Source organism: Cuculus canorus, chromosome 6, assembly GCF_017976375.1.
Source record: "Cuculus canorus isolate bCucCan1 chromosome 6, bCucCan1.pri, whole genome shotgun sequence".
Taxonomy (NCBI): Eukaryota; Metazoa; Chordata; class Aves; order Cuculiformes; family Cuculidae; genus Cuculus; species Cuculus canorus.
The window spans coordinates 36,402,207-36,417,522 of record NC_071406.1 but is presented as its reverse complement, the minus strand read 5'-3'; the positions used below and the strand labels follow the sequence as shown (position 1 = coordinate 36,417,522).

The 15,316-nt window shown below is 41.5% G+C and overlaps 1 long non-coding RNA gene across 1 annotated transcript in view; it reads right to left on the bottom strand.

The window, feature by feature from the left end:
- LOC128852532 (uncharacterized) overlaps positions 1–15,316 on the bottom strand; it is a 42,475-nt gene that overhangs the window by 18,381 nt on the left and 8,778 nt on the right. The window contains exon 2 of the long non-coding RNA XR_008450433.1: positions 6,189–6,276. This is a non-coding gene — a long non-coding RNA (uncharacterized LOC128852532). The remainder of the gene's footprint in view (positions 1–6,188; positions 6,277–15,316) is intronic.

Genomic DNA, 15,316 nt, shown 5'->3' with positions numbered 1-15,316 from the left:
TACCCCCTAGACACCAGGGGTTCTTGAAAGTCTCCCTGATGAAGACGGCCATGGTAGCTACAGGCTGCCCAGGGCAGGGGTGGAGTCTCTTTCCTTGCAGGGGTTCAAAAAGCATGTGGCCGTGGCACTTGGGGACATGGTTTCGCAGGCACAGTGGTGCTGGGCTGATGGTTGCACTGGATGAGCTTAGAGGTCCTTTCCAACCTTAATGATTCTGCGACCCTGTGAACTGCCTGTGTATGGTAGGTAGCCACAAAAGGATGGCAGTTGTTGAGTAGGAGTGCAGCAGTTCACTGATCTCCCTACCCCGACAGAACGGGTTGGAAAGCTATGCAAGGAGATGATCTGCTGCTTTACAGAGCTGAAAAGTATTGCCCAACAGATACACCAACAAAAGTCATAAGTGAAACGATCTTAAAGTTTTCCCATTAATTCAGTGCTCAGGAAGTACCAGACTGATGCCCGTTTAATGTTGAACATCATCACTTGCCCTCATATATCAATATTTAAATCATGTGTTTAATCACAGAGAGCACCAAGGAGCGCAGGAAGGTCAAGCCAGTGGTGAGAGCTCACAGGGAGGAACAACAGGGCTGTCTGAGGGTCTGACATTGTGCTCGAATGTGTTAGAACACGAGCAAAGAACATAAAACTAACACACACGTTATCAGAGAAAATTAAGTGCTAAACTCAGCAGGACTCACGATGAGTCCTCCTGACAAAAGCTGAGCTCTCCTGACAACAGCTCTTGTGCGGATTTTGCTCCACGCTACAAGAAAGGGCAAAGAGAACAGTAATTTCTTTGATTTGGCACAATAACATGCCCACTTCTTCATTTCATCTTAGAAATGGCTTCTCTTTTTCCAGGGAGTCGCTAGCAGAGCCATTATCTCCCTTCAGCAGAGATAAACTCATACAGCAAGAAAGCACACACAGAGCAGCAGAACACCAGTCATGGTCTAAAGTGGAAGGAAATCAAAACGATGCTTTTAGAGCTTAGATAATTTGAGAGACATGCGGCATGAAGAAAAGGCTTCAAAAGAGAGATTTGCTTTTAAAACAACTAACTCCTGTGTGTTAGAGACCTAGGTCTGGAGAACTTCAGATTCGCAGAGAGACAAATAATATAACTTATTAAACCTGTTGTGGTTTTTTTTTTTCCTTCTTAATGCAGCGTTAATTGTAATTCCAATTAATCTATTCAAGCTTTTCCCTTGTCAGCTTATTAGGTTTGCTTAGAGATCAAGTTTACTTTTCAAATTAACGATCTATTTCTGTTGCTTTGTAGCAGAGGTCAATGAATGAGAAGCAAATTATATCTTTATGGCAGCTTACAAACTGGAAAAAAGCATATTTGCGGCTTAACTTCAAGCATTTTAATTGTTACGTCTGTAGCTACAGCTGGGAAAAGAAACGGCGAAGAGCTGCTAAAATGGTGAAAAAAAATCTTAGCCAAAACAGTTAGGAATCCAATTCTATTGTTTTTCTCACTCGTTTGTGCATATCCCATAGAATGATATAACGGGAATAAAGCCTGGATTGTACCTACATTCTGGGTGCTCACCAGGAAGGCACCAGTCAACCTCCTGCAACACAGCACGTTGATATCCCTATCCAAGACACTGCTGCAAATAAAAAGAGCAGCCCCAAAGTATAGCGCACAGATTACCAGCAATTTTTTCCCCCCCTAAACTTATAAAATGAGTTGACTCGGATAGTAACATCCTCAGATTTAATGGAGTTCATGCAATATTTTTTTTCTCACATCATTATCTGATCAACACAAATAGAATAAACCAAATTTCCATCCAACTCCCAGTCAATATGCAGTCATTTCCATATCAGCAAAGCCAACCACATGAATATTTGAGTGCATGCATGCTGATAATCTTAACTCAATCTAGCTGGATGTCAGATTCAAGCTACTTCATTCTATCTTATTCCATTTTCAGAAATAAGACTTACCCCTCAGAGAAGTGGTAGAAGCAGTGCTGTGTGTGGGACAGATGATTTGTAGAGCTGTGGACATTTTTCAATCTTTTATGTTAGAGAGAGGTTTTAAGGACTGTATTCAATTAGACCTTTGCTCTATTTGCTTTCCAGGCTGTGTGCGCTTTAAAGGCACAGCAAATGGGGAAAACGTTAAAAGGAAAGCAACTTTTCAGAAGAGGAAGACACCAAACTGTCCTTAGAATACTTTTTCATTGCCTTTTACAGTATAATAACAGACCATAAACGACCCAAAAATAAAACCTAGTCCAGTCAGGCATACAACTTAACCCCTAGCGCAAAGTATGAGCATCCCCAAGGTAAGGAGTAAAGCAACAAAGACACTAAAGGCAAAATGACAGAAGTTGTAGGAACATCAACAGTTGTTTCAAAACTCATTGTAGCAGTCAAAGGACAAATAAGCCACGGATTTCTGCATGACTCTAGTGCTTTTCTGAGCAAGTGTAGGTTCAGTTTTAGCCATTTCTGCATTATTAGGAGGAACGACAATGTTAATAGAGGAATGATTCCTGCAGGTACCCCAAGCCATACCGGTGGCACAGCTGTGAGCAGATGTGAAAGCTGGACTCCGCCCCTGGACTTCAAGCTAGGATCGCTGCGTAAGCTTTACTGTGCTAATCTTTATCTGTTCTGTACAGAAACCACACCAAAACCAGGCCCCGAGGGTCAGGAAGGGCAGCCACAGTTCTCAAAGGAACCTGAACAGAAAAATCACTTCCTAACTGTTTCAGGTTTGCCTTCGGAGGATGCTTCACTACACACACAAATTTATAGTTACCTAGTTTTACAAACTTGCTTATTCTAGTAGAACATCAGGGAAAACAACAGTTTAATTTAACATCTCTGTTTATCACAGCCTGAGCTGTGTTAGAAGACCTTTCCAATTTCAGACAGAGCGAAACGAATAAAACAGAGGTGCCAAGTTCATTAGCATTTAATGAATAACAAATTAACTTGCCTCTGCTAGTAATCTGAACTTGTCTTACTCCTGAGTTTTTCAATTATATTATCTCCTCTCATGCAAATTAAAGGACTACACAAGCACAATTAGATGTGGCAGCTACAAACAACTGGAAAAGAGCTCAACAAAATGAATTACAGAACTCTTCTTTATTCAAAGTGAGCGTGTATCAATTCAGATAACCAGTGGCTCTCTCCTGCTTTTATCTTTTGCCACCCAGACAGGAAATAGGCGTTACCTTTGTGTTTCTGGTAAAATATTTATGACTTGTACCTCCCCTCATTCATTCCCTCTCCTTTCCCACCGCCTACAAACTCAGTTTCTCAATATTAAACTGATGCATTGTCTCATTCCTCTGCTTTACCCACACACCTGCTCACCAGAGTACATAAATACAGATTCCTCTGCTGAGCTTAATTCATTCTCTTTTTGGGATGTTAGTCGTCCAAAGATATTCAATAATTTTCTTGCATTTCAGTTGTATTTGCCTTTAGCATCTCGGGCTCATGTTTTTTTCCCTTGGCATCCTCTCACAAGGAAGCAGAATGTTACACCATAGGGAAGATTTAAACTTAGAGACCGCATAAGAGAGTTGCTGTTCCTTATTTTTTTCTGTCATTTGTTAAATGACATTTTAATGATAAATATTTAAAAAAGAAAACAAAGGTTTTAAACATAGTTTTTGGAAATGTTTTTTCATTCTTAAGAAGTCAGTTGCTGTTCTTTACTTTTAACTTCCCTTAATCCAAGAAGGAAAAAACCACCTTGAACTAATAATAAACTCTTCTTCCAAAATAACATTTTAAACCTTTTAATAACACAATGAGCCATTAGATTTAATGGCATACTTCTTCAAAAGATCAAAGTATTGAGTCAAAATTCACTGCTATGTTTCAAACTTGCTGGGGAAGGTATAGAACCGCAGTGTCCTAGGTTAAATTATACTGCTCGTAGATGATGCTGTTTGGCACCTTTGAAAATCAGAGTATTCAACAACTTGAACCTTTTAACACAAAGCAGTCAGGCACTGAACCGCTGTTTCGTTTTGTCTTTGTGTCTGTTTCTTAGACAACTCTTCTCTTAAAGAGCTCATGACTATTTTAGGGGGCAAGGTTTGACAATGTCCAGCAGCGGGCGACAACCCAGAACGGAGTTTAGGTACAGCTAGAGGAGAACAGCCCACAGTAACAGCTCTGGATCGCATCTCATGGACCTCCTCACCAGCCACAGCTTCAAGCTCAGCTGTGGCACCCCAGGACTTGCTAGTGACGACACAGCTGATAAAACATACAGCCTGAGCCGAAAATGGTAGATCTTAAAACACACTAATGAGAACAATGCAAAAGACTAAGCGGCCACCACAACACGGATGAAACAATTAGCAAACAAAATTACCTCTGTGAAGTTTCTGGCATGCGAGAAGATCATAAACCTGTTATTTGGCAGTTCCACGCTGTGTTTACACAGCATACCCCTACTCTGCAGTCAAAGATAAGAACAACCCACTGAAGAGAAACAAACCCAAGCCCCTAGTCTAGCCTGGGAAATCTGCCTTACAAAATCCCCAAAATACTTTTTACTTTGCAAATATTCTTCTTATCTATGCTCAAAATCAGCTGGGTTCTTCTCATTCTGTTCTTGCAAGGGCACTGGTGACTACTGGCACATTTTCCTGACACTGACCCATAAGAGGCAGCTGCCCAGCAAATTTTTCTAATTTAGGAGAGTAAATGAGCCACCCAGAGGTGAGCAACTTTAGGAGCAAAAGTCAAGGTGTTTGGTATCGGGAGTTTAACAGCCCAACAGCAAGGCAGCGCTGAGCACCTCCTCAGGTGTCAATATAGGCCACAGATGAAATCAGTGTATCAGAGAGCACTGCTGGCTCCTGCTCACGCCCTAGCAGTCAGGCAAGATTCATTAACTGGTTTTGTGACCCCTGGAGAATGTTCTAGGCAAGCAAATAACAAACAGTGACTGAGCAAGGAAAGTAGGGTGGGTTTACATAGAAATAATCTTTAAATGAAGGGGATATGAAAGTCTTTTCCTTTCCTTTCCTTTGTTGTCAGTACTCACTGGGGTAACTAGACCATAAACAGGCTTTGATGTCCTCAGAGAAGCACCCGGGAAGCAGCGTCAGACAGCCTCGCAGCAGTTCGCTCTACTTCTGCCTGGTACTTAAACACACGTTTAGAACGGCACTGCATTTGTTATTATCTCTAAGCCTGTACGGAAAGTCATTCCATGGCAAGGAGAAAGCCGTGGAATGGGACACCCAGCGCTGCAACAGACTGAGCCGTTGGGTTCCCCCACCATCCGCAATGTCTCATTTCCTTTTATGCTCTAAGGTTGAAGGAGACCAGATGTGAGATGTTGCGATCACTTTGTTTTCTGCAAGAAGAGCAGTTTAATGGTTCTGTATTGCTGGCAACAGCTTCCCACGCTAATTTCAGTGATCTTATCGAGGCCGCAAACTAGCTAAGCACAAAGAAATGCACTTTGTTGTCTAGAGCCTTCTTCACAGGCTTTTGTTTTACTGTAATCAGCAAAGCAGCAAGTTTTTATCTTGATTTTTGAGTGTAAATTTGAGCACTGGTAGCACAGGAACTCCATGGGCCGGCACGTAAGCTCTAGGGTTTTATTAACAAAGCAGCTTCCAAAAACTTGTAGACGTGAAGGACAAAAAAATCTGAAGTACATTTCAAATGAGAACAATAACAAAAAACCCCTGCATAACTAAAAGAACAAACTAAAACAAAGCATGATGCGCATGTGTCAGGGGCTCCTTTTTATCTTTTGCTGTAGGATATCTCTCACATCAAGGGATGCCACAGACTCAAACAGCCCCTTCTTAGCATCATTCAGATCAGTTGTGCTACTCGTTACGTTTCAGAGAGTAAGAACTAATTAAGGAGAGCTTCCCACACTCACATCTGTCATGAGTTACCCACATCTCCTCGCCCACATCAAAGACTGGATGAGACTTATGGTTCAGTATGTTAACATCTCTGCTCCTGCCAACTTCTTCGGGTGCACCCAATGCTTTAAATCTGCTCATATCCACGTTAACACTGAATGCCTGCTTTGTGTCCCATTTGATATTGAAAAGCACATCTTCCAAAACTCAAATCCAGATGTGCAGTCACCACACTAATCCATATCAAAACATTTTCCACTAAACTTCAGCTATAACTGATGTCAATATGAACCACGTACTTACCGACAGCGTGCTGGAGGGAAATCCTCGTGTCCGCTAAGGGCAAAACCAAAGATCTCATTCACCACAATTCAGGGCAGAAACATCAAATCTGCAAGTACGATTTGCAGCACTTCATTGCAAAGCTGAACTGAAAAAATCGCAGTCAGCAAAACACTAAATACCCGAGCAGGATACCCCTTGATTTTTTGTCTTCTCGCAAGCAGTCTGTATTGCATACAGCGAGTGGCTCTGCTCAAGCTGAAGCCCATTATCCTGTTATCTGCATACAAGAACACAGCTAGGTGACGGTCCATTCATTTGTAAATGTGTTTGCCGTTCTCGATAATCAGGACAAAATTACAAGTTGTAAAACACTTCTAACAACATATTTCAGTTTTCAATTTAGTTGATGATGCTGATTTAATTTTACACAATTTAAGTTACATTTCAGATTTCCTCCCTATGACAAAAGCCACTCTCTGCCCGCTCTGATTGCCCGTCCACCACTATATTCTGTACTACACCACTATACTTTTACGATATTCTTTTTCTCACATCACGCTGGTTTACAGCTTATTCAGGAAATACTCACACTTCAGCAGTTTAATTGAATTATGGGGTTGATTCAGATATGTTCTTCCCCTAGAAATCTGTTGGCTTCACTGGGAATTTGCATGTACAAGGAATACAAAAGTAGACCACATTCCTAACAAACACGAATCAAAACATCAAAGCTCTTTTACTGAGCTCACTTACCTTATTTTCCTTCAATTCTGATACAATGACTTGATGGAAATAAGATATTTACCCAGCTGCTTAGGTCACGTGTAATCTTGTGACCTTGGATAGCTTTGTTACCTGCGTTGGGGAATATCTAACAAATCTATTTGCTTCTCAGATATTATAAAGGATTACCTTTCCTGTTCTACTTTTTGTTGCACAACTGTTTAGAATAATAATATATTTCATTCTACTTTTCAATTTATGACATCTTTGGTTCCTTCTGCATTCTTTTAAGAAAGATGTCTTTGTCTTCATCCATATCCATTTCACTTTGGATCGTAGGTAGGCTCCGGCTAGACCTTTGGCTTTCATCACCCAGCCCTGAGTTTGAAGGAGCTCAGCTTTCTTTCAAGAGACACTATACACAGTCATTCAGTCAAGAGTTGATAACAGAATTAAAGGCAAGAATTGTTAAAAACATTAAAAACTGATATAAATTGAATATTTGCCATCCCATAGATATATTTTGGATTTGCTTTCTCCAATATTTTCCTGGTTAGAAATCTCCGAATCACCAACTCTCTAGAGAGTTTGGATTTGCGTATGGATGCTGGTGAGCGCAAGGGGAAGAGGGGAGAATACAGAGCTCTCCTCATCCATCTTACGCAGCCAGCATGCCAAACGACTGGATCCAGGGCAGCGTTTCCGAGAGCTGTTGGCATAGTTGGTTACTATGAAGAACGTGTATGAACAGAACAGAGCAGTGAGTGTCAAGCTTTAATCAGGTTTCTGACTTTCTTAGGTAACAATTCTTGTCAAACACACCGCAGTTCCCCTCACCGAGACAAGCTCCTCTGCAAGCATGTACTTACTGAGGCATTTTCTCCTCAGTTTGGGGGATAATGGTTTGCACACAAGAAGTCTCACGCTTGTGATTCTAGAGATCATTGCACAGGGAACCAATCATCAGTCTGGCGTAAGAACTCACTTTTAAATTAAATGTAGAACTATCAGCTGTCACCTACAAACACAGTACAAGCCTTTAAAGTCATGTGTGCTTTCCCATTCCTGTGCACACTGAAAACTCTGTGTCCAAGAAAGAGCACTGACAGTTTACATCTCCATTCTGTTGTTATTTTATATTCTAATTAAATTATCGTTCATGTAAAGAGTGAGGATGTCATTCTGAGCACAGAAAAACGGAAATGAAGGCAAGTTGAGAAGTGAGTTACTGCTAAAGAGCTTATACGATGACTAGATGCCACATTCCAGTCAAGCTGAATTACCTCTCCACTTGCTGGCAGGGAACGGCACTTACTGTGCCCACCCAGACCCGCTGTTCAGTGGATGCTCCCAGACCCTTCTGGATACCCAAACAGCTACAATACACAAGGCCTTCAAGCAATTAAGTTGTTTTCCTGAGTACCCGGGAAGAGCTGAAAATTCCATTTGCTAAGATCCCCATCATCTGATGAGCAGAACTCAGCTGCGGGGCAGAAATTCCACAAACATTTACACAGCCAATCTACTTTCTCCTTTGGATTTGTTTGCTTTTTCTAGAAAGGATTTCACTAAGCCATATTCTATTCTCATTTCTCCTACAAAATCCCATTGAAACTCCTCCGCAGCAACCAGCAAAAGCCTCAGAAGCAGACCTGAAGATTTCAATCACAAAGCCTTAAGAACTACAATGAAAATATTTCTAAGCAGGTTATCTTTTATTTATTTGTAAATAGGAAAGCCGAAGGTGTCAACCTCCTTTCTTTTTATTGGCTAGAGCAGCACACTCGAGGGCTCAAAAGTGAAGTTCAGATGGGGAAAGGTGAAGCACAGGACCTCTCAGTATGACTCAGAGGTTTGAGATTCGGCTATCCAAACAGCACAATATATCAAAATCCTGCACCTGCCAGGCTGCTCAGTGCTCGATTTGAAGACCTTTACTGTATTTCTTCTAATCGTTTTAGATTATTTTCTCTATTTGTTTCACACTGATGAAGGGCTCTGCAAAGCAACAGCACCGAAATGCTTCTAAAACCCACATGAAGTTCATATACAAAACAGCTGGAAAACAGTCTAAATTGAGAATTGCATATGCACTCTGCAGGGACTATCAGTGACAACTGATACTGCTCTGGCAAAACAGGAGAGCAGCAGCGAATAATGGATTTAGAGAGACACGGTCAAACCCCTCATGCAATTTCTATCTACACATCACTAAAGGTCCTAGCAATAACAGGATAGGAAGCCATGTGCTGGTTTAGGAATCCATTTATATTTAATTAAACTTATAGCGTATAAGTCCCAAGTTATAATTTTTTGCCTTTTTGATTCAAGCTATGATTAATTTATTTTAATGCCTTTGGGACTTTTGCCAGTTAATAACCGAAGAGGTCATTTTGTTATGAATTGCTCCTTGCTTTTCCATCCTATTTATTTATTAAGTTTACAGTGATGGGAGCCTTCACATTTCGGAAGGGTTACCAGTAGGCACAGCCACCACCAGCTCTTGGTGTCCAAAGGCAGAGGCTTTGAACTCTTATTCTATAACAAAGGGAGACAATTTTCAGAGCACTGGAGTCGCGTACCTGAGTTCTGATCTTATATTTGTCGTCTAAAATGTGGTTCTGCAACTGATACATCACAAACTGTCGACATCTCAGGGAAGCTCTTGCTAGTTCTCAAAGGAGGCTACAAAGATGATCCGAGGGCTGGAGCATCTCTCATATGAAGACAGGCTGACAGAATTGGGCTTGTTGAGCCTGGAGAAGAGAAGGCGCTGAGGAGACCTTACAGCGGCTTCCAGTACCTGAAGGGGCTACAAGAAAGCCGGGGAGGGACTGTTTACAAAGGTTTGTGGTGACAGGACGAGGGGGAATGGATATAAACTGGAGAGGGGCAGAGTTAAGACTGGACATAAATGAGTAATTGCTTCACCATGAGGGTGTGAAGGCCCTGGCCCAGGTGGCCCAGAGCAGCGGTGGCTGCCCCATCCCTGGAGGTGTTCAAGGCCAGGTTGGATGGGGCTTGGAATCCCTGATCCAGTGGGAGGTGTCCCTGCCCATGGACGGGGGTTGGAACTGGATGATTTTTAAGGTCCCTTCCAACCCAAATTATTCTACAATTCTATGATTCAGTAGTGAACAGAGATGGTTGGATTTGATGATCTCAGAGGTCTTTTCCAGCCTAGCGATTCTACGATTCCAAGAAGCAAACCAAAGCTCCGAAGGCCAGAGCTGAGGAGACCCAGAACATCTCACGTTTTGTTCATGTGCGAATGAATACCACACAGAGCTACAACAAGCTATAAATCCCTTTAACACCCTCGGCTTCAGCGCTTGTGTAATCCCAGGATTAAATGCCCTGCAGACAATCGAGTGGCATGAACACAGCCCACACAATGCCAGCTCAGAGCGCACTCAGAGCTCACAGACCAGAGGTAGCTCTTACACCAGCTTTGCAACCCCCAACTTGTGACTTTTCAGAGGTGACAATTGAGGATGTACCTAACTTGCTGCTGGAACAGCCACAGGCCGTTTACCTTCCTTGGAATACACCAGTTTGTCCTGCTGCTATAAAGGAGCCCAATTAACCTTCCCCCAGGGGCTTTTCACTGCCACACTGAGATGCACTAAGGAAAAGGTTTTTATAATAGGAGGAACTACCATGAGGGCTGATGAATTTCCTTCTGGTAATGACAGACGTTACAGGGACCGAATCGGAATTCTTAATTAGATTTTGGGTGACATTATCCAAATTTCATATACTTACATACTTTCAAATTTGATAACAGCAAACCACTTTCCTTCATTACAAGATACTGCTTTTTTATTTCAGATACATTCCCTACACCGCATTAGAGCCTCACTGTAAGTTGCTCTAATTCAGAGCCTTTTACTTGAAGCATTATAAAAGCCTTTAACTTTTTGCAGTAATATATAATCCTAATGCACGGAGGAGATGATGAATACAAGACCAGAAGAGGGAAATTGATATAAATCTCTGGCTGGGTACAATTTGTTCTCACTCTGTCACCATTTCATGTGTGGTTATAGAAATGCTTGAATAGAAATGGTTGAATAAAATGACAAAGCGTTCTATTTTGATACAATGATGGATAAAAACACTTCATTTTTTTTGGCTTAGTAGCACGATTTCCTTTTTCAAAAAAGTGGAACACCTACATGGTGTAGGAAGACTGTGTTCTTAAAAGCTGAATACTGAGCAAATTAGTAAAATAATGAAATAACTAACTATATAAATTTAGATTCTGGCCATATTTAGAAATATAACAATAGAGACATAGCTGCCAAAGTTTCTTTAATTTTTATAATCGAATTCTTTTAAAGCCTTATCTTTTACCTTTTACCTCTCCTTGCCCATTCCCATCTCTTTTACTAATACTAAAACACTCTGGTTTGCAGGGATTTGGAGAAACTCTGTTCATTTGACAGACACCAAGTTACCAGAGTTTGCAGTCTGTGTGAATCCTCCCGAAAGCAAGATGTTCACTATTCCACGTGGGCTTAAATTACAGTATACTCTGTGATGGCTATAGAACGTAATTTGTGCGATCCCACAAATCTCTGTGCTCCAAAGGAAAAGGGAGAACGCTTGCCCCTACTTGAGCATGGCTGAAACACGGGAACAAAGAATGGATGCTTGTTAAGACCCTTACATGCATTTTGAACACTGAAGTCACGCCCCCTCTCTCGGAGTTTATAACTCTCTGGATAAACAACGCTCCTAAAAGGCGAGCAGGGAAACACCTGTAAAAACAGCGGCAGGTTTCCAACCACGTCCTCAAATGGTATTTTCAATCCTCAGCAGCCACGGTGTCCAACACAGAGAGGAGGAAAAGGGATCGCAAACCAACATTTGATTGGTCTTCTGAATTATTAATGACCGAGACCCATAGAAGCCATTCAGAAGGACTCATTAAGCGGATGAACTCCCTGTTTCACGAGCCAGCGCTGGGTGTTCCAACAGAAGGGAAGGTAGGAGCCAGTAGATAAATGATGATTGTTAGAAAGGCAGAGAGGTTTTTGATCAGCTGTCCAGCTAGGAAGCGTTACTGCAAAGCCTCAGAAGGACATTCAGACACTGGCGTGAAGGAAAATGAGCATGAACTGGTTAAAAAATAAGATAATCTGATTACAGAGGAAGTGAACGTGATAATGCGGTACATCGGAATTCTATCAAAATTGCACAGGCCCTGAAGCAGCGCAGGCACAAACTAGAGGCGTGGGAGCATCCCTGGCTGTGCTCGGAGCTCGCGCCGGGCACCAAGGGAAGGCGCCTGCCGCACACAGCAGAGAGGATCATCGTATGGGGATGCCTCAGTCTGCAGCTCATGAGTCGTGTCTGCCTGTGTCAGTTTGGCATTGCCTTACCACAGTATTTATTACATTTTAATTAATTAAAGAAACAAACACACAAAAATCAGAACGTATCCCTGCACACTTAATGAGATTTTCTAAACTGCTTTCATCTTCTTCATCAATTTAAATATGAACTGGCTGAAGAGGAATTAGCCATTTTATGGTGTGCTGGAATTAAATTAATGACGATTACTTAGTAATGTAAAATTAATGCATTTTAATCAGCTATTATTAGTGCATCTATTTACATGCAGATATTCTCCTCAAGTATTAAAGGCAGGATAAAGACGTACTGGATGAAAGTTTCACAAATGTAAAGGCAAAAGTCTGCATTGCAGAGGATATTTTATTCTAATTTTGGAAAACTTCATTACTATAGCACTCTTTTTTTCTGTATACTAAAGACAATTACGGGAGAATCTGGAAAGAGAATATTCGTGCCTGTGAATCACAGTGTTTTGCAGCTCCATTTGTGCAGCAGCTTCAGCTGAATTCATGTTAAAGGTTTTTATGGGGTCTGTGAAGGCCCCTTAAAACCTTTTGAGGGGCGCTATCGAACATCTTGCAGACAGCGACCACCAGCGCTGCTGGGATTGCTTGGAAACTAAAGCCAAACGGTGTCCTAGCAAAGATCCTCAGGTATAGACGATAACTCATGTTCTCACACAGCAGAAGGAACTGTTCCTTGGAATTTGGAAAACATTGAGAATTTAATAATTAACGACCTCACAGAATTGTCTTTAACTTTGAGATACATACACGTGTAAATTATTATATTCCTCTACCAGGCCAGTGTGAATATTTACTATTCATCAGCCAATCTTGCAACTTAATATTAACTAGTCTCGATTTATAAAGACCTGTAAGGTTTTTGTAATATGTTTGATCCAACAAAGAACCTAACGACCAGGAGATGAATTTGGGATCCCAACACTTATCAGGCAGGCCTCTAATGCAGAAAAAAAAAAGAAGTTAATAAGCATGTTTGTAATATTTTTTTCCTGAATGCAATACACTCTATAAGAGAACCTATTAATCCGAGTTATAATGCTGACTGAACAGAACCTGTAAAATGAACCCCGGATCTATCACAGCTGCAATTGCTCCTTCGGAATGCAAAAACACTGACTGCCTTATTTAAAAAATAACATTTTCTTCTCTATATTATTTACCCAGTAAATGTAAGGCTAGTTTAGGCTAATGCATATTTCTTCCAAATAAGAGAGATTCTTATAATTTTTATGTCAATGTGCCTTTCAAGTACTAAAAAATCCCCATATTTATACTGGTGGAGTTTACACTCCAATGGAGTTCAGATATGCCTGGAAAGTCTCCTATATTGGATACTAGTTTTTCAGCTAAATCATTTTACTTCATCTCTCTGCTACTAACTGACACCACTATTTGCCACAGACAAAGTTCTTTCTTAACATAAATCCCCAGATCTATAGTGTTTGGACAAATAAAAACCTGCACCTATTTCAGCACTGATTACACAAGGCAAGTCTGGATCCCACAGAAGATCAAACTCCGTAAGCACAACGGGTCACCCCCAGCCATAATATTTATGAATGACTCTCTGAATCATTACTTTTATTGTCCCTCACGAGCACTGCTTTGCATTCCGGTGTCTGTTATTTATAGCAGAGCGCCTCGAGGAGCAAGCACAAATGACATATGGAGGATCTACCAACTCATGCGTGGTGCTTCAGCTTGACTTGGACTTCTGTGGGGATTTAGAAGCTAATACCAAATTACCTCGCTACCGGTCTGGAACCCTGTGAAGGCAACCCCAGCTTCCCAAATCATATGATCTCTATTTGATGAGGAGGATGAAAAAGAACAGAGCACACGCTCAAATCATCTTGTTTGGTTGGTTAAGAAGCTACATGGCACTAAATATGTTTTACTGAGATATTTATGAAGACTTTCGCGTTATCTCAAGCAGTACAGATTGCGAACATGGCACGGTTTCAGGACTGGGCCGCACTCCCTCTTAAGTTGCTTTGCACCAGTCTGCAAGCACAAAGCAGAGAGAAGGACAGTTTATTCAGGGCTAGAGAAATGCCCAGGACAACAGTGACTATTGTTTCTCCTTGAGGAAAAAAACCATGGGAAGGACCACGGTGTGGTTATCCCTGTCCTTCTGCCAATTCCTCTCACATCAATAAACTTGCATAAATGCAAAGTTGTGCATAATCCCACTGTCTCAAAGGCGTGGGGAACATCTTGCACTTGCATCCCTGCACAGAGGGTGCTGAGTCAGGAGAGAGTAGGACTGAGCACGAAAAGTGGGAGCTGCATCCGAATGGCCCACTGCACCTCAGGAGGTCAGCTCTGCACCCCGACCAACAGAGTGCTCCTCCTGCTTGGGAAACCTCCAGCACACGGTTAGGTCTTCTCCTCGGTGCAGACATCAAGGTGAATTATGCCTGGCAGCTCCCAAGAAGAAACACCAGTGAGGTTATAAACTGTTTAACAGGAACCTCTTCTCTTATTCTCAGCACAAAGGAGTCAATGCTCTCAGCTGAAGGCATGAAGCACCTTCTGCCAAGAAGAATATACATTATTGGATGTTCCCTTAACAGCCAGCAGCGCGTGCCAAGATGTTTCAAGCATCAAACTTGTTTGAATTAGAACACAGCATTTTCTGAAAAGCCATTGCTTAGTGTATTAATTTCTCTTAGTGCAGCAGCAATTTACATAGCTACACATATTCTTCAGTTGTAAACATTTATAAACGTCACAATTTGATTTCTATTATTTTTCAAACAGAAAACAGAAACTTTGATACCTTTTAACCCCATTTTAAACAGATTAAGGACCATATTCTTTAATACGGTGATATTTTACCCTCTCGGTCTTGCTGTAAAAGGCACAATAACAGATGCTGTCTCAGCTGAAGGCTCATCTTTCCTCAAGGGTACCGTAAATTCAGCAGTTTACTTATAAAACAGAAGATGTACTCGGAAACGGTACAAATGCAATGTACTTAACCTCTTGCTCTTTGCCTCCCTCTCTCTTTCCCCCCATCAAAACTCGATCATG